The sequence below is a fragment of the Triticum urartu genome, chromosome 3A (assembly GCF_056163025.1).
Source record: "Triticum urartu cultivar PI428250 chromosome 3A, HENAU_Tu73, whole genome shotgun sequence".
In the NCBI taxonomy this organism is placed as follows: Eukaryota; Viridiplantae; Streptophyta; class Magnoliopsida; order Poales; family Poaceae; genus Triticum; species Triticum urartu.
Window position 1 is genome coordinate 725979525 of NC_141875.1, and position 25366 is coordinate 726004890.

The 25366-nt window shown below is 39.7% G+C and overlaps 1 pseudogene; it reads left to right on the top strand.

Moving 5' to 3' along the window:
• The first annotated feature begins 21329 nt into the window (after positions 1-21329).
• On the top strand, positions 21330-24933 carry LOC147982247 (uncharacterized; annotated as a pseudogene).
• Positions 24934-25366: the final 433 nt, after the last annotated feature.

Here is a 25366-nt window from a genome sequence, read left to right on the forward strand (position 1 = left end):
CTGGCAAAAAATGCGGTAAAACCGTTCCCCAGCTAGGAGAACAGGCGGCGCAATCAATCCCCCCGCTTGTTGTGCCAACAACACATGAGAGTAGGTGAGCCCAATCTTATTGTGGGCAAACCGTTAACGTTCCCGGTATGGGCGATGTGGTAATAACCGAGGAGCATATTGTGCAGGCTGAATCGATCGGGATCACTGTTGGACAACTCCTCGATATCGAGCCCATGTCTCTGACTAGAGAGGAGGAAATAAAACGGAAATATGCCCGGGGCCAACCTTTGGTCGAGCCAGAGGAGGTCAATAAGCTCCCAACGAGAATGTATGATTGCATCAATGGTACATGGACATTACCAAGATTTCCAATCGAGAGTCCCTCATGGTGAATGTCAACGAGGAGCATTACTACCATAAGAAAGCTGTGACCGTTGAGTATTCAGAACTTTTTCAGCTATACAATAAAGATGCACTCGACAAATCTATCGTCAGTTGCTATTGTCTGTAAGTGATTTCTTTCTGTAATTTAAGTCTCAAGCTAGCTAATCATTTTGATCAATCATTACCTGTAATTATCCTCACTATATTCTTTTCTGTGGTATTATGCAGGATGAAGATTTATGAAATGAAAAAAGGTGGACGCTATGGCATTGGGTTCGTTGACCCAAATACCATTAATGAATACACATGGAAAATAGATCCATATCACGCAAAATGTGTAGAGGAAAGCATGCTACAGTTCTTCAAGGAACTCAAATACAATGAAGATATACTACTTCCTTACAACTTCCAGTGAGTCACACTGTCTTGTACTACAAATTCTGTTTTTCCCTACTAGCTATAGCTACATGTTTTTGCTTACATATATATGCCCGCTTAATTAAGACATGCAAACGTGTGTGCATGCAGATTTCACTGGATCTTGTTAATCATTAAAGTTGATGAAGGAACAGTTGAAGTACTAGACTCGCTACTTAAGAAAGCAAGTGACTACAGCATCGTGAAGGGGGTAGTCAACAGGTATCAATCATTATTAACTATATCTCGGCCTATTTAATTAGTTCGTCATTTCCTAATAACAACTATTTAATAACCCATTTATTCATTTTTTTGGCGGTGGGAAGGGCTTGGGAAAGTTCATCAGGGTCACTCCAGGCCCATGGAAACAAAGTCTGAAATGGTATCGACCCAAGGTAAGTAATTAAGTAGTATTAGCTAGCTGCCATCTCTTTAATTATCATGCTTGATTAATTATTATCTGATCAAAATTCCATTCTCGTAAAGGCCCTGAAGCAGGCGCCGGGGAATGATCTATGTGCGTACTACGTTTGCGAGAACATTCGCATGATGGCGTCCGAAAGGAGAAAATCTCAAAGACAGGAGTGGGTACGATATCAACTGTCAGAACACTATTCACAATTTTTACACCATTATCGATATCTAGTCACACAACTAATATACATGCATATTGATCTCCTTCTTAACAGTTCAAAGAGGTGCGGGACAAGCTCCTAGCACATGACCGCATAGAAGCAATTCAAGAGGAAATAGCAGGATTTTTGCTCGACCAGGTCATAGATCCCAAAGGAGAATACTATTACCCGCTACCGCTCCCATGAACCACTTCCAATTGTTATCATGCTCTGAAGGCACCAATTAGCTAGGCTAATGCCACTGGCTCCGAAGGCACCAATTAGGAGAAATTGTATATATATACATGTGTGTATATATGTGTGAATTAATTAATGGTGGTTGTGAGACATTCGATGATATATATATATATTATGATCGGTTCTACTGGAAATTCTATTTATATATATGCATAACGTGTACAATATGTAGTATCGTAAAATACCAGCAAACGAAAAAGAATTAAATGGAAAACATAAAATTAAATGAAAAAGAAATCATAAACCCAAACCCCCCCAACATTTTAATACCGGTTGGTGACACCAACCGGTACTAAACGGCTCCCTGCCCCCGAAGCTGGCTCGTGCCACGTGGTTGCCCTTTAGCACCGGTTCGTGCTGAACCGGTACTAAAGGGGGGCCTTTAGTGCCTACATATTAGCGCCGTTTACCAAACCGACACTAAAGGGCCTTACGAGCCGGTGCTATTGCCCGGTTCTGCACTAGTGCAATTAAACTTGCCAATAGAGATACTATTTCACCAATTGGGATTGTTAGAGATGTTGAAGTCTTGTGTGGGAAAACTAAATATCCTGCTGATTTTCTTGTTCTTGGTTCCCCACAAGATAGCTTTTGTCCCATTATATTTGGTAGACCCTTCTTAAACACTATTAATGCTAAGATAGACCGCAAAAAGGATGTTATTACTATTGGTTTAGGTGATATGTCTCATGAGTTCAACTTTTCTAAATTTCGTAGACAACACCGTGAAGAGGAATTGCCTAAAGATGAAATTATTGGTCTTGCTTCTATTGCCGTACCTCCTAGTGATCCTTTAGAACAATATTTGCTAGACCATGAAAATGATATGTTTATGCATGAAAGAAGGGAAATAGATGAGGTGTTCTTTAAACAGGGACCTATTCTGAAACACAACTTGTCTGTTGAAATCTTAGGGGATCCTCCTCCACCCATGGGTGATCCCGTGTTTGAGCTTAAACCATTGCCTGATACTCTTAAATATGCTTATCTTGATGAAAAGAAGATATATCCTATTATTATTAGTGCTAACCTTTCAGAGAAGGAGGAAGAAAAATTATTGAAAACACGGAAGAAGCACCGTGCTGCTATTGGATATACTCTTGATGATCTTAAGGGCATTAGTCCCACTCTATGTCAACACAAAATAAATTTGGAGAAAGATGCCAAACCAGTTATTGATCACCAACGACGACTGAATCCTAAGATGAAAGAAGTGGTAAGAAAAGAAATACTAAAGCTCCTTGAGGCAGGTATAATTTATCCCGTTGCTGATAGTTAGTGGGTAAGTCCTGTCCATTGTGTTCCTAAGAAGGGAGGTATTACTGTCGTTCCTAATGATAAAGATGAATTGATTCCACAAAGAATTATTATAGGTTATAGGATGGTAATTGATTTCCGCAAATTAAATAAGGCTACTAAAAAGGATCATTACCCCTTACCTTTTATTGATCAAATGCTAGAAAGATTATCCAAACATACACATTTTTGCTTTCTAGATGGTTAATCTAGTTTCTCTCAAATACCTGTATCAGCTGATGATCAATCTAAGACCACTTTTACTTACCCTTTCAGTACGTTTGCTTATAGACGTATGCCTTTTGGTTTATGTAACGCACCTGCTACCTTTCAAAGATGCATGATGGCTATATTTTCTGATTTTTGTGAAAAGATATGTGAGGTATTCATGGATGATTTCTCCGTTTATGGATCCTCTTTTGATGATTGCTTAAGCAACCTTGATCGAGTTTTGCAGAGATGTGAAGAAACTAACCTTGTCTTGAATTGGGAGAAATGCCACTTTATGGTTAATGAAGGTATTGTCTTGGGGCACAAAATTTCTGAAAGAGGCATTGAAGTTGATAAAGCTAAAGTTGATGCTATTGAAAAGATGCCGTGTCCGAAGGACATCAAAGGTATAAGAAGTTTCATTGGCCATGCCGGTTTTTATAGGAGGTTCATTAAGGACTTTCAAAAATTTATCGGCCTCTGACTAATTTATTACAAAAAGATATACCGTTCGTCTTTGATAATGATTGTGTAGAAGCATTTGAAATACTTAAGAAAGCATTGATCTCTGCACCTATTGTTCAGCCACCTGATTGGAATTTACCTTTTGAAATTATGTGTGATGCTAGTGATTATGCTGTAGGTGTTGTTCTAGGGCAAAGAGTTGATAAGAAATTAAATGTTATTCAATATGCTAGTAAAACTCTAGACAATGCCCAGAGAAATTATGCTACAACCAAAAAAGAATTCTTAGCAGTTGTATTTGCTTGTGATAAGTTCAGACCTTATATTGTTGATTCTAAAGTAACTATTCACATTGATCATGCTACTATTAAATATCTTATGGAAAAGAAAGATGCTAAACCTAGACTTATTAGATGGGTTCTCTTGCTACAAGAATTTGATTTGCATATTATTGATAGAAAGGGAGCTGAGAACCCCGTTGTAGACAACTTGTCTAGGTTAGAGAATGTTCTTGATGACCCACTACCTATTGATGATAGCTTTCCTGATGAACAATTAAATGTCATAAATGCTTCTCATACTGCTCCATGGTCTGCTGATTATGCTAATTACATTGTTGCTAAATTTATACCACCTAGTTTCACATACCAGCAAAAGAGAAAGTTTTTCTATGATTTAAGACATTACTTTTGGGATGACCCACATCTTTATAAAGAGGGAGTAGATGGTGTTATTAGACGTTGTGTACCTGAGCATGAACAGGAACAGATCCTACGCAAGTGTCACTCCGAAGCTTATGGAGGACACCACGCTGGAGATAGAACTGCACATAAGGTATTGCAATCCGGTTTTTATTGGCCTACTCTCTTCAAGGATGCCCGTAAGTTTGTATTATCTTGTGATGAATGTCAAAGAATTGGTAATATCAGTAGACGTCAAGAAATGCCTATGAATTATTCACTTGTTATCGAACCATTTGATGTTTGGGGCTTTGATTATATGGGACCTTTTCCTACCTCTAATGGATATACACATATTTTAGTTGTTATTGATTACGTTACTAAGTGGGTAGAAGCTATTCCAACTAGTAGTGCTGATCATAACACCTCTATTAAGATGCTTAAAGAAGTTATTTTTCCGAGGTTTGGAGTCCCTAGATATTTAATGATTGATGGTGGTTCACATTTTATTCATGGTGCTTTCCGTAAAATGCTTGCTAAGTTTGATGTTAATCATAGAATTGCATCTCCTTATCACCCACAGTCTAGTGGTCAAGTGGAATTGAGTAATAGAGAACTCAAATTAATTTTGCAAAAGACTGTTAATAGATCTAGAAAGAATTGGTCCAAGAAACTTGATGATGCATTATGGGCCTATAGAACTGCATATAAAAATCCTATGGGTATGTCTCCGTATAAAATGGTTTATGGAAAAGCATGTCACTTACCTCTCAAACTAGAACATAAGGCATATTGGGCTATTAAAGAGCTCAACTATGATTTCAAACTTGTCAGTGAGAAGAGGTTATTTGACATTATCCCACTTGATGAATGGAGAACCCAAGCCTATGATAATGCCAAATTGTTTAAAAAAGTTAAAAGGTGGCATGACAAAAGAATACAAAAGCGTGAGTTTAATGTAGGTGATTATGTATTACTATACAACTCTCATTTAAGATTTTTTTGCAGGAAAGCTTCTCTCTAAATGGGAAGGTCCTTACGTTATCGAGGAGGTCTATCGTTTCGGTGCAATAAAAATCAACAACTTTGAAGGCACAAATCCGAAGGTGGTGAACGGTCAAAGAATCAAAAATTATTTTTCAGGTAATCCTATAAATGTTGAAACCAATGTTATTGAAACCGTAACCCCGGAGGAATACATAAGGGACACTTTCCGTAACATTTCAGACTCCGAAAAGGAATAGGTACGTGGTACGGTAAGTAAACCGACTCCAAAACAGTTCTAGTGGCAATTTTTCTCCGTTCTGGAATATTTAGAAAAAATAGAAAAATAAGAAGCAGTCCGGGAAGGACACAAGGGCACCTCGTGTGCTCTCCGGACTCCCTTTTCTTGCACGTTACGTATTTTGGTCGGTAAAAATTTATTATATAATATCCCGGAGGTTTTGACTCATGTACGCAAATATCTCTTGTCTTTGTTTCGAGCTGTTTTTCTAACAGATCTAGGTCGTCATGTCATCTTCAAGTGCCCCAAAGACAAGTCCTTCGGGAAGGTCATCAACCCCTACCTTGCGGAGGTGCTACAACACCCTCACACCATTGAGATGCGTGAGGGGTTGTTGCACATCCGCGATGTTGAGGGACCAAGGAAGACCGGAAGCATGGAGGCAAGGCTCGAGGCATTGGAGCAACAAGTTTTCAAGTGTCAGGAGATGGTGGAGCGTGGACTCAACTCCAAACACATTATGGTCACGGAGTTCACCAACAACCACAAGATGGACGTCAAGGACATTGGGGAGGCCATCTTCAAGCTTCATGAGAAAATCGAGCACCTCCAAGCCCAGATCTATGACCTGCAAAATAAAAACTGTGAGTATGAATATAGATTCAAAAGGATGAGTTTGGCTGAAAATTTGAGGACTCAGGAGACTCGATCATCCTTGTATGATGGTGAGCCTATTCCTTGGAAGAGGGACGACAAGCCTACATCATCGCCAAGAATATCACATCACCATCCCCGAAAAGGAGACATAATCACATGGGTATGGGCACTCCCCTTGGCAACTGCCAAGCTTGTGGGAGGTGCCCCGGTATCGTATCACCATCACTTTTATCTTTACCATCTTTCTTAGTTCGATCCTTTTGATAATATTTTGATCTAGTAGAATAAAAGTTTTTAGTATGATCTAGTTTTGAGTTTTGCTTTATGATCCCTCTATGTAATCGAGTCCGTGAGCTATATAATAAAGATTAGTGTTGAGTCAAGGGCTTGATTATTATGCCATGATCTTGAGTGAATAAAAGAGAAAAGAAAAGAATAAAAAGAAACAAAGATATCATATTGATCTTATGTAGAGTAGTGACTTCACATAGAAAGAGTATGGTGAATAAAAGTTGTTGAGAGTTGACAAACATAGTTTTGGTCATCGTTGCAATTAATAGGAAGGAATAAAGAAAGAGAGGTCTTCACATATAAATACACTATCTTGGACATCTTTTATGATTGTGAGCACTCATTAAAATATAACATGCTAAAGAGTTGACGTTGGATAAGGAAGACAACATAATGGGTTATGTTTTCTTACATCTGAGATAAATTATATTGTCATGGATCATCCAAAATGTTGAGCTTGCCTTTCCCCCTCATGCTAGCCAAATTCCTTGCACCATGTAGAGATACTACTTGTGCTTCCAAATATCCCTAAACCCAGTTTTGCCATGAGAGCCCACCATATCTACCTATGGATTGACTAAGATCCTTCAAGTAAGTTGTCATCGGTGCAAGCAATAAAAATTGCTCTCTAAATATGTATGACTTATTAGTGTGGGAGAAAATAAGCTTTATACGATCGTGTGATATGGAATAAATAAAAGCGACGGACTGCATAATAAAGGTCCATATCACAAGTGGCAATATAAAGTGACGTTCTTTCGCATTAATATTTTGTGCATCCAACCATAAAAGTGCATTACAACCTCTGCTTCCCTCTGCGAAGGGCCTATCTTTTACTTTTATCTCCTACCTTACATAAGAGTCATGGTGATCCTCACCTTTACTTTTTTACATTTTATATTTTGGCAAGCACAATATGTTGGAAAGATCCTGGTATATATGGCTAATTGGATGTGAGTTTTCATGAACTATTATTGTTGACATTACCCTTGAGGTAAAACGTTGGGAGGCAAAACTATAAGCCCCTATCTTTCTCTATGTCTGATTAAAACTCCATACCCATAAGTATTGCGTGAATTTTAGCAATTGTGGAAGACTATATGATACTTGAGTATGTGGACTTGCCGAAAAGCTCTTATATTGACTCCTTCCTATGTTATGATAAATTGCAATTGCTCCAATGACTGAGATTATAGTTTGTTAGTTTTCAATGGAGTTTATGATTCATACTTCAAATTGTGATTGAATTATTACTCTAGCATAAGAGATCATATGACAATAATTATATAAGCTGTTGTTCTAAGAATGATCATGATGCCCTCATGTCCGTATTTTATTTTTATCGACACCTCTATTTCTAAACATGTGGACATATTTTTCGATTTCGGCATTCGCTTGAGGACAAGCGAGGTCTAAGCTTGAGGGATTTGATATGTCCATTTTGCATCATGCTTTTATATCGATATTTATTGCATTATGGGCTGTTATTACACATTATGTCACAATACTTATGCATATTCTCTCTTATTTTACAAGGTTTACATAAAGAGGGAGAATGCCGGCAGTTGTGATTCTGGGCTGGAAAAGGAGCAAATATTATAGACCTATTCTGCACAGCTCCAAAAGTCCTGAAACTCCACGAAATTCTTTTTCAGAATAAAAAAAAATACTGAGCGCAAGAAGTTCCAGAGGGGGGCCATACCCTGGCCACGAGGGTGGGGTGCGCCCCTTGCCTCGTGGCCCCCCTGGTAGCCCTCCGATGCCCATCTTCTTCTGTATGGAGTCCTTCGTTGAGAAAAAATCATAAGCAAGCTTTCGGGACGAGACTCCGCCGCCACGAGGCAGAACCAATCTAGTGCTCCGACGGAGCTGTTCTGCCGGGGAAACTTCCCTCCGGGAGGGGGAAATCATCGCCATCGTCATCACCAACGCTCCTCTCATCGGGAGGGGGCCAATCTCCATCAACAGCTTCACCAGCACCATCTCCTCTCAAACCCTAGTTCATCCCTTGTATCCAATTCTTGTCTCTAAGTCTGGGATTGGTACCTGTGGGTTGCTAGTAGTGTTGATTACTCCTTGTAGTTAATGCTAGTTGGTTTACTTGGTGGAAGATCATATGTTCAGATCCTATATGCACATTAATACCCCTCTGATTATGAATATGAATATGCTTTGTGAGTAGTTACGTTTGTTCCTGGGACATGGGAGAAGTCTTGCTATTAGTAGTCATGTAAATTTGGTATTCGTTCGATATTTTGATGAGATGTATGTTGTCTCTCCTCTAGTGGTGTTATGTGAACGTCGACTACATGACACTTCACCATTATTTGGGCCTAGAGGAAGGCATTGGGAAGTAATAAGTAGATGATGGGTTGCTAGAGTGACAGAAGCTTAGACCCTAGTTTATGCGTTGCTTCGTAAGGGGCCGATTTGGATCCATATGTTTCATGCCATGGTTAGGTTTACCTTAATACTTTTGTTGTAGTTGCGGATGCTTGCAATAGAGGTTAATCATAAGTGGGATGTTTATCCAAGTAAGGGCAGCACCCAAGCACTGGTCCACCCAGATACCAAATTATCAAAGTACCGAACGCGAATCATATGAATGTGATGAAAACTAGCTTGACGATAATTCCCATGTGTCCTCGGGATCGCTTTCTTCTATATAAGAGTTTGTACAGGCTTGTCCTTTTCTACAAAAAGGATTGGGCCATCTTTCTGCACTTTATTTTCTTTTGTTACTTGCTGCTCATTACAAATTATCTTATAACACAACTATCTATTACCTATAATTTCAGTGCTTGCGGAGAATACCTTGCTGAAAACCGCTTATCATTTCCTTCTGCTCCTCGTTGGGTTCGACACTCTTACTTATCGGAAGGACTACGATAGATCCCCTATACTTGTGGGTCATCAATCATTTATATGACTAGAGGGATGTCTATCTAAGTGGGAGTTCTTAAGTAATATGATTAATTGGACTTTAATTTATCATGAACGTAGTCCTGATAGTATTTGCATAACTATGTTGTAGATCAATAGCTCGCGATGTAGCTCCCCCTTTATTTTTGATATGTTCCTAGAGGAAACTAAGTTGAAATATTTTAGTAGCAATGATGCGTATTGGATCCGTGATCTGAGGATTATCCTCATTGCTGCACAGAAGAATTAAGTCCTTGATGCACCACTAGGTGAAAGACCGATTGCAGGAGCAGATGCAGACGTTATGAACGTTTGGCAAGCTCGATATGATGACTACTTGATATTTTAGTGCACCGTGTTTTACGGCTTAGAATCGGGGGCTTCAAATACGTTTTGAACGCCACAGAGCATATGAGATGTTCCAAGAGTTGAAATTAGTATTTCAGACTCATGACCATGTCGAAAGGTATGAGACCTTTGACAAGCACTTTGCCTACAAGATGGAGGAGAATAGCTCAGCTAGTGAGCATGTGCTTAGAATGTCTGAGTACTACAATCACTTGAATCAAGTGGGAGTTAATCTTCCAAATAAGATAGTGATTGACAGAGTTCTCTGGTCACTATCACCAAGTTACTAGAACTTCGTGATGCTGAAATCGACGAAGGTAGAAATCAAGAAAAGCATCAAGTGTTTATGGTTGACAAGACCACTAGTTTCAATAAAATGGCAAAGGGAAGAAGGGGAACTTCAATAAGAACGGAAAGCAAGTTGCTGCTCAAGTGAAGAAGCCCAAGTCTAGACCTAAGCCTGAGACTAAGTGCTTCTACTTCAAAGGGACTGGTCACTGGAAGCAGAACTGCCCCAAGTATTTGGTGGATAAGAAGGATGGCAAAGTGAACAAAGGTATAATTGATGTACATGTTATTGATGTGTACTTTACTAGTGTTTATAGCAACCCCTCAGTATTTGATACTAGTTCAGTTGCCAAGATTAGTAACTCGAAACGGGGGTTGCAGAATGAACAGAGACTAGTTAAGGGTGAAGTGATGATGTGTGTTGGAAGTGGTTCCAAGATTGATATGATCATCATCGCCCACTCCCTATACTTTTGAGATTAGTGTTGAACCTAAATAAATGTTATTTGGTGTTTGCGTTAAGCATGAATATGATTTGATCATGTTTATTGCAATATGGTTATTCATTTAAAATCAGAGAATAATTGTTGTTCTGTTTACATGAATAAAACCTTCAATGGTCATACACCCAAGGTGAATGGTTTATTGAATCTCAACTGTACGTAGTGATACACATATTCATAATATTGATGCCAAAAGATGCAAAGTTAATAATGATAGTGCAACTTATTTGTGGCACTGCCGTTTAGATCATATTGGTGTAAAGCGCATGAAGAAAATCCATGCTGATGGGCTTTTGGAATCACTTGATTATGAATCAGTTGATGCTTGCGAGCCATGCCTCATGGGCAAGATGACTAAGACTCCGTTATCCGGAACAATGAAGCGAGCAACAGACTTGTTGGAAATAATACATACTGATGTATGTAGTCCGATGAGTGTTGAGGCTCGTGGCGGGTGCCATTATTTTCTGACCTTCACATATGATTTGAGCAGATATGGGTATATCTACTTGATGAAACATAAGTCTGAAACATTTGAAAAGTTCAAGGAATTTCAGAGTGAAGTGGAAATCATCATAACAAGAAAATAAAGTTTCTATGATCTGATCGTGGAGACAAATATTTGAGGTACGAGTTTGGCCTTCAACTAAAACAATGTGGAATAGTTTCACAAATTCATACCACCTGGAACACCACAGCATAATGGTGTGTCCGAACGTCATAACCGTACTTTATTGGATATAGTGCAATCTATGATGTCTCTTACCGATTTGCCACTATCGTTTTGGGGTTATGCATTAGAGACAACTACATTCACATTAAATAGGGCACCATCTAATCCGTTGAGACGATAACATATGAACTATGGTTTCCCTAGAAACCTACGCTGTCATTTCTTAAAGTTTGGGGTTGTGATGCTTATGTGAAAAAGTTTCAGCCAGATAATCACAAACCTAAATCGGAAAAGTGTGTCTTCATAGGATACCCAAAAGAAACTGTTGGGTACACCTTCTGTCACAGATCCGAAAGGCAATATCTTTGTTGCTAAGAGTGGATCCTTTCTAGAGAAGAAGTTTCTCTCGAAAGAAGTGAGTGGGAGGAATGTAGAACTTGATGAGTTAATTGTACCTTCTCCCGAATTGGAAAGTAGATTCATCACAGAAATCAGTTCTAGTGATCTCTACACCAATTAGTGAGGAAGCTAATGATGATGATCATGAAACTTCAGATCAAGTTACTAGCGAACCTCATAGGACAACCAGAGTGTGGTCCGCACCAGAGTGGTACGGTAATCCTTTCTAGAAGTTATGTTGCTAGACCATGACAGACCTGCGAACTATGAGGAAGCAATGATGAGCCCAGATTCCACGAAATGGCTTGAGGCCATGAAATCTGAGATGGGATCCATGTATGAGAACAAAGTATGGACTTTGATTGACTTGCCCGATGATTGGTGAGTCATTAAGAATAAATGGATCTTCAAGAGGAAGACGGATGCTAAAAGTAGTGTTACTATCTACAAAGCTCGAATTATCGCAAAATGTTTTCGACAAGTTCAAGGTGTTAACTACGATGAGATTTTCTCACTCGTATCGATGCTTAAAAGTTTGTCCGAATCATGTTAACAGTTGCCGCATTTTATGAAATCTAGCAAATGGATGTCAAAACTGCATTCCTTAATTGATTTCTTAAAGAAGAGTTGTATATGATGCAACTAGAAGATTTTGTCGATCCTAAAGGAGCTAACAAAGTGAGAAAGCTCCAGCGATCCATCTATGGACTGGTGCAAGCATCTCGGAGTTGGAATATATGCTTTGATAAAGTGATCAAAGCATATGGTTTTATAGAGACTTGCAGTGAAGCTTGTATTTACAAGAAAGTGAGTGGGAGCACTACAACATTTCTGATAAGTATATGTGAATGACATATTGTTGATCGGAAATAATTTAGAACTTTCCGGAAAGCATAAAGGAGTGTTTGAAAAGATTTTTTCAAATAAAGAACTCGATGAAGCTGCTTACACATTGAGCATCAAGATCTATAGAGATAGATCAAGACGCTTGATAAGTTTTTTCAATGAGTACATACCTTGACAAGATATTGAAGTAGTTCAAAATGGAACAGTCAAAGAAGGAGTTCTTGCCAGTGTTGCAAGGTGTGAAGTTGAGTAAAGACTCAAAACCCGACAACAGCAGAAAATAGAAAGAGAATGAAAAGTCATTCCCTATGCCTCAGTCATACGTTCTATAAAGTATGCTATGATGTGTACCAGACCTATTGTGTACCTCACCATAAGTTTAGCAAGAGGGTACAATAGTGATCCAAGGGTGGATCACTGGACAGCGGTCAAAAATATCCTTAGTGGAATAAGGAAATGTTTCTCGGTTATGGAGGTGACAAAGAGTTCGTCGTAAAGAGTTACGTCGATGCAAGCTTTGACACCGATCTGGATGACTCTAAGTCTCGATCTAGATACATATTGAAAGTGGGAGCAATTAGCTAGAGTACCTCCATGCAAAGCATTGTAGACATAGAAAATTTGCAAAATACGTACGGCTCTGAATGTGGCAGACCCGTTGACTAAATTTCTCTCACAAGAAAAACATGATCACTCTTTGGGTGTTAATCACATAGCGATGTGAACTAGATTATTGACTCTAGTAAACCCTTTCGATGTTAGTCACATGGAGATGTGAACTATTGGTGTTAAATCATGATATGTTCATTTTGCATCATGCTTTTATATCGATATTTATTGCATTATGGGCTATTATTACACATTATGTCACAATACTTATGCCTATTCTCTCTTATTTTACAAGGTTTAGATGAAGAGGGGGAATGCCGGCAGCTAGAATTCTGGGCTGGAAAAGGAGCAAATATTAGAGACCTATTCTACACACCTCCAAAAGTCATGAAACTCCACGGGGGCACTTTTCAGAATATATAAAAAATATTGAGCGCAAGAAGTACCAGAGGGGGGCCACACCCTGGCCACGAGGGTGGGGGCGCGCCCTACCCCCCTGCCTCGTGGGCTCCCTGGTGGCCCTTCGATGCCCATCTTCTACTATATGATGTCTTTCGTCCAAGAAAAAATCATAAGGAAGCTTTCGGGACGAGACTCCGCCGCCACGAGGCGGAACCTTGGCGGAACCAATCTAGGGCTCCGGCGGAGCTGTTCTGCCGGGAAACTCCCCCCCCCCCGGGAGGGGGAAATCATCGCCATCGTCATCACCAACGATCCTCTCATCGGGAGGGGGTCAATCTCCAGCAATATCTTCACCAGCACCATCTCATCTCAAACCCTAGTTCATCTCTTGTATCCAATCTTTGTATCCAAACCTCAGATAGGTACCTGTGGGTTGCTAGTAGTGTTGATTACTCCTTGTAGTTGATGCTAGTTGGTTTACTTGGTGGACGATCATATGTTCAGATCCATTATGCATATTAATACCCCTCTGATTATGAACATGAATATGCTTTGTGAGTAGTTATGTTTGTTCCTGAGGACATGGGAGAAGTCTTACAATTAGTAGTCATGTGAATTTGGTATTCGTTCGATATTTTGATGAGATGTATGTTGTCATCCCTCTAGTGGTGTCATGTGAACGTCGACTACATGACACTTCACCATTGTTTGGGCCTAGAGGGAGGCATTGGGAAGTAATAAGTAGATGATGGGTTGCTAGAGTTACAGAAGCTGAAACCCTAGTTTATGTGTTGCTTCGTAAGCGGCTGATTTGGATCCAAATGTTTCATGCTATGGTTAGGTTTACCTTAATACTTCTGTTGTAGTTGCGGGTGCCTGCAATGGGGGTTAATCATAAGTGGGATGCTTGTCCAAGTAAGTACAGCACCCAACCACCGGTCCTCCCACGTATCAAATTATCAAAGTACCGAACGCGAATCATATGAACGTGATGAAAACTAGCTTCACGATAATTCCCATGTGTCCTCGGGAGCACTTTCCTTCATATAAGAGTTTGTCCAGGCTTGTCCTTCACTACAAAAAGGATTGGGCCATCTTGTTGCACCTTATTTTACTTTTATTACTTGCTACTCGTTACAAATTACCTTATCACAAAACTATCTGTTACCGATAATTTCAGTGCTTGCAGAGAATACCTTACTGAAAACTACTTATCACTTTGTTCTGCTCCTCGTTGGATTCGACACTCTTACTTATCGAAAAGGCTACGATAGATCCCCTATACTTGTGGGTCATCAAATCACATGACGATGTGAACTAGATTATTGACTCTAGTGCAAGTGGGAAACTGAAGGAAATATGCCCTAGAGGCAATAATAAAGTTTTTATTTATATTTCCCTATATCATGATAAATGTGTATTATTCATGCTAGAATTGTATTAACTGGAAACTTAGTACATGTGTGAAAACATAGACAAACAGAGTGTCACTAGTTTGCCTCTACTTGACTAGCTCGTTGAATCAATGATGGTTATGTTTCCTAACCATAGACATGAGTTGTCATTTGATTAACGAGATCACATCATTAGAGAATGATGTGATTGACTTGACCCATCCGTTAGCTTAGCACGATGATCGTTTAGTTTGTTGCTATTGCTTTATTCATGACTTATACATGTTCCTATGACTATGAGATTATGCAACTCCCAATTACTGGAGGAACACTTTGTGTGCTACCAAACGTCACAACATAACCGGGTGATTATGAAGGTGCTCTACAGGTGTCTCTGATGGTACTTATTGAGTTGGCATAGATCGAGATTAGGATTTGTCACTCCGATTGTCGGAGAGGTATCTCTGAGCCCTCTCGGTAATACACATCACTATAAGCCTTGCAAGCAATGTGACTAATGAGTTAGTTGCGGGATGATGCATTACAGAACGAGTAAAGAGATTTGCTGGTAACGAGATTGAGCTAGGTATTAAGATACCGACGATCGAATCTCGGGCAAGTAAAATACTAATAAAAAGGGGAACAACGTATGTTGTTATGCGGTTTGACCAATAAAGATCTTCATAGAATATGTAGGAACCAATATGAGCATCCAGGTTCCGCTATTGGTTATTGACCGGAGACGTATCTCGGTCATGTCTACATAGTTCTCGAACCCGTAGGGTCCGCACGCCTAACGTTCGGTGACGATCGGTATTATGAGTTTATGTGTTTTGATGTACCGGAGGTTGTTCGGAGTCCCGGATGAGATCGGGGACATGATGAGGAGTCTCGAAATGGTCGGGACATGAAGATCGATATATTGGAAGGCTATATTCGGACATCGGAAAGGTTCCGAGTGATTCGGGTATTTTTTGGAGTACCGGGGATTTACGGGAATACGGGGAAGAAGTATTGGGCCTCATGGGCCAAGTGGTGGAAGAGAGGAGGCAGGGCACGCGGCCCCCTGAGCCCAAACCGAATTAGACTAGGGGGCGGCCCCCCTTTCCTCCTTTCCTCTCTCTCCTTCCTTCTCCCCTTCCTTTCCTCCTCCTACTAGGAGTAGGAAAGGGGAGTCCTAGTGATACGTCTCCGTCGTATCTACTTTTCCAAACACTTTTGCCCTTGTTTTGGACTCTAACTTGCATGATTTGAATGGAACTAACCTGGACTGACGCTGTTTTTAGCAGAATTACCATGGTGTTATTTATGTGCAGAAACAAAAGTTCTCAGAATGACCTGAAACTTCACGGATGAACTTTTTGGAAAATATAAAAAATACCTGCAAAAGATGAAGGCCAGGGGGGCCACCACCTGTCCACGAGAGTGGGGGGAGCGCCTGCCCCCCTAGGGCGCACCCCCTACCTCGTGGGCCCCTGGAGCTCCTCCGACTCGAACTCCAACTCTATATATTGTGTTTCGGGGAGAAAAAAATCAGAGAGAAGAATTCATCACGTTTTACGATATGGAGCCGCAGACAAGCCCTAAAACCTCTCGGGAGGGCTGATCTGGAGTCCGTTCGGGGCTCCGGTGAGGGGAATCCGTCGCCATCATCATAATCGACCATCATCCATCACCAATTTCTTGATGCTCACCGTCGTGCGTGAGTAATTTCATCATTGGCTTGCTGGACGATGATGGGTTGGATGGGATCTATCATGTAATTGAGTTAGTTTTGTTAGGGTTTGATCCCTATGGTCCACTATGTTATGAGATTGATGTTGCTATGACTTTGCTATGCTTAATGCTTGTCACTAGGGCCCGAATGCCATGATTTCAGATCTGAACCTATTATGTTTTCATCAATATATGAGAGTTCTAGATCCTATCTTGCAAGTCTATAGTCACCTATTATGTGTTATGATCCGTTAACCCCGAAGTGATAATAATTGGGATACTTACCGGTGATGACCGTAGTTTGAGGAGTTCATGTATTCACTATGTGTTAATGCTTTGTTCCGGTACTCTACTAAAAGGAGGCCTTAATATCTCTTAGTTTCCATAAGGACCCCGCTGCCACGGGAGGGTAGGACAAAAGATGTCATACAAGTTCTTTTCCATAAGCACGTATGACTATATTCGGAATACATGCCTACATTACATTGATGAACTGGAGCTAGTTCTGTGTCACCCTAGGTTATGACTGTTACATGATGAACCGCATCAGGCATAATTCTCCATCACCGATCCATTCCCTACGAGCTTTCCATATATTGTTCTTCGCTTATTTACTTTTCCGTTGCTATTGCTATCATCACTACAAAATAACAAAAACATTACTTTTACTACTGTTACCTTTTATTATCATTACCACTACTATCATGTTACTTTGCTACTAAACACTTTGTTGGAGATACTAAGTTTCCAGGTGTGGTTGAATTGACAACTCAGCTGCTAATACTTGAGAATATTCTTTGGCTCCCCTTGTGTCGAATCAATAAATTTGGGTTGAATACTCTACCCTCGAAAACTGTTGCGATCCCCTATATGTAACATTCCAAATTTTCAATTTGGAATGTTATACACTAGGTCATCATGCATATCATGTTTATTTTGCTTTTGGTTTTGATCCTAGAAAATCCTAAGCAACTCAAGGACCCACGGAGAGAGTTGGGGATTTCGTTATTTACATATTTGAGTTTTCTCAAATTATGTAAACAGGATCATTTTATTTTATTTATTTTATCATCAATTATTTCTATTGCAAAAATATGAGAGAGGGAATAAAATGACTTTCCCAAAATATAGAAATATTGAGGATTTAATAAAAAATCAAATAAGTTTTATTTCGGAGTTTTTCGGTATTTTAATTGAATTTAGGAAAAATGCGCGTTTTTCAAAGTTGTAGTTTGGGCCCAGATAAATGTCCACTTGATCGGGCTTGATTTTAGGAACCCGGGAAAATTTATTTCGTGATTTTTGGAGTCCGTTTAGTATTTCTTTTTATTTTTCTTCCGAGCGGAATTATTTAAAAAAAATGCGAAACCGACTTTGGGCCGTACTCGGCCAGGACTCCCTGTCCGGGGCCTTTATAAGGCGCCCAAGGCCTGAGCCGAGAGAGAGCCCAGCCACCGCCGAAACCCTAGCCGCCGCCGCCGACTCGCCGGAGCAGCGCGCCGCCCGAGGTTCGCCGCTGCCTCGACTTCCGTGCCGTTTAAAAAAAAATCTGTTCGTCGTTTTCTTTTTCATCGGATTTTTCGCGATTATTTTCTGATCGCGATTTCTGATCCGATTTTTGTTTTAGTATAACTTTTCGCTCGTTTATCGGAATCAGGCAATTCAAGCGCCTGGAGTTTCGTCTCGAAACCCTCTTTCCGGATAATCAACTTAAACATGTTTTTGCTACTGTAAAATTTGCCCTAGATCCAGATTACTAGAACGAAGTTGTTTTCTTTCGTCGTTTGATTTCTTTTGCTTCGTTCGAATTGATTCTTTTTGCAAACCAGGGTTCTTAAGTTGAACTTTCTGGTTAGATCTTTTATTTGAGTTTTACCTGTGCATTAGATGAGTACTTATTGTATGCTTGTTGTTTGTCTGCGATAGAATACCCGGAGTGCGCCGCCTGTTACTTCGAATCTCTAGGTTACGCGGATCATCAGCAAGGCAAGTAACACTTTGATCATACCTTTTCTACAACCCAGTTTTATTGCATTAGATCAATCCTCACACATTGCATAATTAGGATCTAATTAAATTGTGGGATGGGAAGTAGATGAGGTAGTACCTATTACCTGTTTATTATCAAACCTTTGGGAGTTACTTCTACGTTTGCTTATTATGCCATGCTATGCTAGTAGACGTGGATTGGGTGAGTGAAATCCATGACAGATGTGAGATTGATAATTATTGGTTTATCTAAGCACTACAAGGATACCCCCTATAAAGCAACACATGTTCTACAACGTTTTAACTATATGGTGCAAAAATCATGATAGATACGGATATAAACGATGCAACATATGCCTTGTAGACTTGCACCTCGTGAGACCCTATTGCGTGCAACAGATCTTATATGTTGCCATTTATTGTTGCAAATTATATGTGTTATAAAACTACGAATATACATAATTAAAAATAGAAATTAATTCAGAGAAAAAAAGGACACGCCGGTACACATGGTTAATAATGTGGCGCAAAAATCTGTGCTGACCGTCCTAGACAAACCAAATCGCGCGAACAAACAAATCTTCCTCTTCTATTCTCCGATCCAGATTTGATATTGCCCTTCATATCCAAATCGATCTAGGTCTCTCCCTCCGACTACGACACAAATCAATCATCCAATCTCCTCTCGTTAGGCTTGAAGGCGGACGGAAAGGGGAGCGGCGAAAAGGCGGGGACGGACTGGCGAGCGGCGGGAAGGCGACGACGGATAGGGGAACGGCGGCTTTGCGGACATCACAGAAAGGAGAAGCAGCAAGGCCGCGCTAGGAGGGCTGGAAGTCATCTTCTGGCGTCCACTGCTCCTCCGGCCACCACTCCGACCTGCCCGCCGTTGGTGCGCTGCTCCTCCGGCCGGCCATCTTCTCCCTCGCCTTGCAGGACGGCAAGACTGACCACCGAGGTAACCCTCCCTCCTTCCCTTCTCCTCTCATCTAGTCAACTTATTTGTGCGCACCTAGAGACATGGCTGTGGGATGTAGGGGGATTTGGTAGATGACGAAGGGGATGAATTTCAGAGCTGTACAGTACCACCTGGGCTATGTTCAGTTGTTTGGGCTACCCTCGCTGTTCAGACCAATTCCAAAAGTCCATGAAGGGACTACCAACATAAGTTATATAATTGTTTGGACTACTCCATCAGCTCCCGTGACTGCCAGAATAAGTGCCATAATATTTTTGAAGCTAACCTGACTACCCTGGCTGTGTTGTTTTGTTCTGTAGTTGCTTTTTGTGTGTAGATTACTACTGGAGGTAGTATTGTAACTAAATGTGTTACCATCTGAGTATTTCACTGATGTTATTTGGGTACTTCTGACTAGATTATAGATTTTTTAGAAACATATCTATTGCTCTGCTCTTTGTAGGACTTCAACTTTGACGTAAGTGAATTATAGCTGTAGCTATGTAACTAAATCTGTTATTTTAGAACACCATTGGCGTTAATTGGGTACTGTCTTCTCGAAAGTGCAGTCGACTTCAGATTTTGGTTGTATTGATTTTCTGAACAATTGGAGAAATGACTCATATGATTTTTTGAGGAAAATGTCTAGTCAGATGCCAATGATATGGTTTGTGTATAGTTTCCGTTAATATTTTTTCTCCACATTTTAAGCTTGTTGTTCCAGTTCACAACTGCAGTCTGCTAGGCAATGGTTTGACTGCTTCTAAACTCGTGTTTGTTTCCTAATCAGATACTACAAATGATGAACGTGCCACTTTTTTTTCTAGTTGCACTTTGAGTACAGATTACAGAAGAACGTGTCCACTCTGTTTGTTTCTAATCTCTTATCTTTTTTAGGGATTTTCTAGCCTATATTGATCTGCTCTCTCCAGAACTTCAAGCCTAGATGTTCCAACTCCCAACCGCAGTCTGTTAGCCTAGTACTGAAAATGGACATTGGCTGACGATTTATCCGCGCTTTATTGATGTCAGAAAATTAATGCCTTAGATGATGCTATTTCATTGACAGTAGTGACTTATGCCTGATGGATTAACAAGTGTAACTCTGAATTGGCTAACATAGGCATCGACTACATGATCTTGTCAGTTTGTTAGCTGCCTTTCGAGATGGAATTGCTGCTGTAACTACATCTGTTATGTGCTTGCATCATTGATGTTATTTCGACACTGCTGTAAAAGGATTCAGATTGTACTATATGGTCTTTGGGACTAACTGGAACTTTTGCAGCTGCTGCTGGTGTTGTATCATGGTGAAAATTCAATTGGTCAACAATTGAATTGGACTATTTGAACTTGCTAGCTGCTCTCGTACAAGAGGTGAATGCTAGTTATACTATTTGTTGCTTGTGGTGTATCATGTGTTCACCGATTTTACGTACCTGTACTATGCGCTCACAAATTTACTGTCATTCTGTGTTGTTGGATGTCAAGTTCACATTGTTAGGAAATAGTGTACAATCTGGTTGCCTTTTCTTTGAACCAAAGATATATTAAGATGATTTCACTAGTTTTGTAGCCTAAATGACTTGCAATCATGTTTGCCTATAACATGTAGTTTATGAACTGGAAACAACTATACATTTCTTATATATTGTTGAAAAATGATATAATTTTGAATTTATGTTGTACAACGATAGGAACTTAAATCGCAAATCAGATATTTACAAGCTAAGCTTTTGCAATTACGTAAGCGTTACAACTGCAGTAATATTTGTTATTTTTATGTAGTGTGCAATGGATTTAGAATCCACCAAATTACTATTGAGATTTCCAAGGGAAAGTACACAATACTCAGCTGGTGTAGATGAATTTCTGGAGTTTGCATATAAAGATATACCAGCAGATGCAACGATCCAATGTCCATGTGAAGATTGTGTTCACACTTCAGTACTATCAAGGGACGATGTCCGTGGCCATTTGATGTGGTATGGAATGCTTCAGAGCTATGACAAATGGGTTTTTCATGGTGAGTCTTCATCCGATCACAATGATGATCAACAACCACAACCTGAAACTGAAGTAAATGCTAATATGCAAGAAATGATTATGGATTCAATTATGAAAATATATGATGGTGATGTGCCTATGAGTGATAGTACAAATTTTTCAAATCCATTCCAGATGAAGCGACTAAAGAAGTAGAAGCATTGTACAAATTAATTCAAGATTCAGAGAAGCCTTTGTGGCCAGGATGTGAATTGTCTCACCTTTCCTTACTTGCGCTTCTGTTCAATACAAAATCCATGAACAAATGGTCTGATAAGTCATTTGGAGATCTACTTAATATTCTGCACATGGCTATTCCAAATGGAAAAGATCTGCCCCAAAAATTTTACGACGCCAAGAAGATCATATCGAAGTTTGGATTAGGATATCAAAAAATTCATGTGTGCCCAAATAACGGCCAGTTGTTCTGGAAAGAGACAGAAAATGATGATTTTTGCTCTAAATGCAAGGCTTCTAGGTGGAAAGATAAAATGCCTGAAACCAAGTTAACTAAAAAGGAAAGAAAGAGAGCTACGCCAATGAAAGTTCTGAGATACTTTCCAATCAAAGAGTGGCTGAAAAGGATATTCATGTGTAAAGAAACAACAACTCTAGCTAGATGGCACGATGAAGGGCGCACCAAGCAGCATGGAGTGATACGGCATCCAGCAGATTCCAAGGCATGGAAGAAATTTGATGAGAAGCATGGATTTCCAGATGATTGTCATAATATTCGGTTTGGAATAGCGACAGATGGATTTAATCCATATGGGATGCTGAGCAATAAATATTGTTGTTGGCCAGTTGTGCTAGTCATGTATAACCTGCCTCCATGGCTATGCATGAAGAAATCTTATCTGTCATTGCCTTTAATTATTCCTGGACCTAAGAGCCCTGGAGATCAGATTCATGTTTTTACGCAGCCTCTTTTAGAAGATTTGAGAGATCTTTTTGTGAATGGGATGACAACCTATGATGCATCTAAACAGAGAACATTTAAACTCAGAGCGGCTGTCTTGTGGACCATAAATGACTTCCCGGCATTAGGAATGCTTGCTAAATATATGGTGCATGGAGATTATGCATGTCCACCTTGCGGTGCAAATGTATGGACCAAGCGCTTGAAATATGGCAAGAAAGCTTGTTTTATGGGTCACCGGCGATTTCTGCCACCTGATCATGAATTTCGTAATGATGCTTCTGCTTTTGATGGAACAGCTGAGAATAGAACAGAGCCTATAACCTATTATGGCCGTTCCGTATTAGATGACATAGCTGCATGTGGAGATTTTAGTACCTCAAAAACTTACAAAGGAAAAAGTAGTTTATTCACATTACCATATTGGGACAGTAATCTCCTTCGACATAATCTGGATGTGATGCATATAGAGAAGAATGTGTGTGATAATATTTTGGGCACACTTCTCAATTTGGATGGGAAGTCAAAAGATAATGTACAGGCTCGTCAAGATCTTGAAGATATGAACATTAGAGGGGACCTCCATCCACAGAAAAAACCTTCAGGCAAGTATTACTTGCCACCAGCTATCTTTACCATGTCTAAGGAAGAAAAGCAATTATTTTGCAAAGTTATTTATGGTATAAAAGTTCCTGATGGATATTGTAGAAATATATCGAAATGTGTGAACTTTTCTGAAGGAAAAATTCATGGGCTCAAAACACATGATTGTCATGTCCTATTGCATCAATTTCTGCCAATTGCTGCAAGAGGTATTCTTCCAGATGATGTCACAGCCGTACTATTTGAACTGTCGTCATATTTTCGAGGCATATGTTCAAAAGTTCTTCATGTTGATGAGCTTGACCGTTTGGAAGAAAGAATCAAACTTACACTCTGCAAAATGGAGATGATATTTCCTCCTGGTTTTTTCACTGTTATGGTGCACTTAGTTGTCCATTTAGCGAGTGAATGTAAAATAGCAGGACCAGTTGCATATCGGTGGATGTACTTCATTGAAAGGTAATTTATTGCATATACATTGATAACTTATTACAATCCTTCTCTCTAAACATATTACAATCTTTAATTTTTGCATATGCACTTATAACTTATTGGATATATATCTGCTATAGGTATCTTGGTGAGCTAAAGTCCTTTGTTCAGAACAAAGCTCGTCCAGAGGGTTCAATTGCAGAATCTTTTCTAGCGGATGAGTGCATGACATATTGTTCAAGATATCTACAGGGTTTCTCCACCAAGCATAATCAACCATCAAGGAATGATGACAACCCAGAGGACTCTGAATATTCAATATTTTCACAACAATCTATGTTGTTTCCTCCAGTAGGGAAACCATTGGGAAGACCAATGGTATACACTTTAACGGATAAGGAGGCAACACAAGCCCACAGATATGTGTTGTTCAACTGTGATGCCGTGAAGCCATATTTGGAGTAAATGTCATGCCACTACCTCTTCATTTGTTAATTAATAAATTTTGAACTGAAATAGTGGTGTTTGTATTTTGTAGAGAACATGGGGCTTATTTGAGAAGGAAGAATCGCAAGAAACGCATAGATCCAAGGACCTTCGAGAAGATGCAACATGAACAATTTCCTCAATGGTTCAAGGATCATGTAAGTACAATGATTCTATTTATTTAGGATTAGAATGTAGCTTATGCACTCTATTATTTGTGTTCCTGTAGGTGATGCAGTTGGAGAGGGAGAAAGGTAGTGACAGCATTGATGAGGAAATTAGATGGTTGGCCCGTGGTCCACTTGAGGTTGCAACGAAACATAGAGCATTCAATATTCAAGGATACAGATTTAGACCAAACGTTATGACAAAGTAACTCAAAATAGTGGAGTTGTTGTGACAGCAAAAACATCAAGCTACTCTTCTGCACGTGATAGAAATCCTATTCTTGGAAATGTCATGTACTTTGGAAGGATTGTGGACATAATTGAGTTAGACTATTTCCGAAAATTTTCAGTGGTGCTATTTAAATGTGAATGGGTTGATGTTACCGAAGGAAAAGGTATGCAAATAGATAAGTATGGGTGTAGACTTGTGAATTTCTCGAGTCTAACTCACACTGGTGAAAAGGCAGCGGATGAACCTTTTGTATTTGCCAATCAAGTTGACCAAGTGTTCTACGTGGATGACCATCTTTATCCAGGATGGTCAATTGTTTTGAAGATGATGCCTCGAGATAATTTTGATATGGGTGAAGAATGGAATGATGTGGAAACAGAACCTTATCATGTCAGCAAATTCTTTGAGCTTTTTGATACTGCCCATCAGAAACAAAATTGGATGAGAAGAGATATAGAGGGAGAAACTGTAGATGCTCCTATAGTGTCAAGTGATGACACAGTACCTGAATAAAGGTCAGGTTCCAATGTGATTCTATTCTTTACATTCTTAGTATCATTGCTGCAACTTATGTCATTCTGGACATGAAGCTTACCACTCTATTCCTTCTGAATGCAGGTTCGATGGATCATGAAAAGTCACCTATCTGAAAATGTGGAGCCTAGTTGAAGTGACAAACTCATTAGTGTTATTGCTATTTTTTCTTTGATGTGTCTGGCAATTTCTGTTTGGTGGTTTAGGGAATTGCGGCTGCAATAGTTGATACCTGGAAAAACCGATCTTGCTCGTTACACATAAGTTCCGAGGTCCCAGGGGACACAGGTCTTTTTTCATATTTCCATGTATCATAAGGGTCAGATCTTGGAATTCCTGCCCTGACTTCAGAGACAGGAACTGAAGTTAAACTGTTTTCTGTTGGGCACACTTGTTCATCATGCTGTTTCTG